This window comes from Pseudomyrmex gracilis, unplaced genomic scaffold, assembly GCF_002006095.1.
Source record: "Pseudomyrmex gracilis isolate BER0280 unplaced genomic scaffold, ASM200609v1 scaffold_237, whole genome shotgun sequence".
Classification (NCBI taxonomy): Eukaryota; Metazoa; Arthropoda; class Insecta; order Hymenoptera; family Formicidae; genus Pseudomyrmex; species Pseudomyrmex gracilis.
In genome coordinates this window covers 1-1,470 of record NW_018020821.1, presented here as the reverse complement: position 1 = coordinate 1,470, position 1,470 = coordinate 1, and positions in this window count along the sequence as shown.

The following is a 1,470-nucleotide window of genomic DNA, read 5'->3' as shown; positions in this document are numbered from 1 at the left end:
TAACATACAAAAATACACATGTATCAATGCAGATCAGAAAATCGGAATAAGTAATAGCGATAAAATTTCCGACGAGTTGAAATTCTGTGTTAAAAACTGTGTTATTTCTATCGCTATCGCTATTCCGTCCATTGTGCAAGGGGCTTAAGAAACAATCGTCAAAGTGAAACTCACACACTATCCTCCAAATTCTTATTAAACATATTTGTATTTTAATTATGTTTGCGCGCATTTCCTTTATAATAGCAAAATATATTTGTTTAATTTTGCAACTATATGTAGACATACTAAAAACAATTATATTTATAAATTTTTGTAGTTTTGTCTTTATATATTTTTGTATCATATATAATATGTTTTATTTAAAAAAACCGAAAAAAGTGACTTATATAATTCGAATTAATTCTGAACATGAGAAGAAAAGTGTACAGATAAGTCGCAAATCCGACATTAAGTACGTTTGTGTTGCAATATCATATGTCATACATATGTATGACAGTAGATCGCAATATGCTCGGCGCATTGTACAGTGCCGATAAAAAATTAATCAATCAATGTTACAGTGGCTCAAAGAGCATGAAAGAGCATCGATAAAAAATTCGATGAATAACTGCAGGATCTAAGAATTACCTACGGCCAATTTCTTCATACCTCTCGATAGCAGCCAATTTTTTCACTTCTAGATAAGTTTTCGATAACTTTATCTAGAAGATATCTCCCAAAATTGGTTTTCCTTGTTGGTTCTCAGAGGAATTTATCTAGAGGATAGCTATCGAAAGGTATGAAGAAATCGGCCGCTAGAGAAGTTGTTTTCTCTTTAGCAGTAACAGCCAATTTTTTCACTTCTAGATAAGTTTTCGATAACTTTATCTAGAAGATATCTCCCAAAATTGGTTCTCCTTATTGGTTCTCAGAGGAATTTATCCAGAGGATAGCTATCGAGAGGTATGTGAAGAAATCGGCCGTAAGTAGCGCCAACTAGATACACTGACTTGTGAGTTCAATAAGATAAAAGAATCGAAACGGACGAAGACCAGGGTTGGGCACGTATTATACGTGAGGTATTTTACATTGTATTATACTTGGGCTGTGTTCAGTTAAGCAAGATGGAACGAACTAATGTAGGAAATGCAGGAAATACAGGAATTCATTAGTTCCAATTCCTGTATTTCCTGCATTTCCTCCATTAGTTCGTTCCATCTTGCTTAACTGAACACAGCCTTGGTATTGTACAGTATAATACATCGCTTAGGCTGCGTTCGGAAACATCACTCGTGTATATTTTATCTTTGTTGCTCATTATATATAAAACCAGAGAGAAACCTGAGAGCGGCCATCCTATTGTAATTTTTTACGACGGTTTCAGCCGCTGGTTTTAGCCGTATTTTCACAAAAGTGGAACTCAAAGGCCGTTCTACATTAAACGCAAGTCGCAGATCTCGTGGAACTGATCAATCACGTTGGTCGATT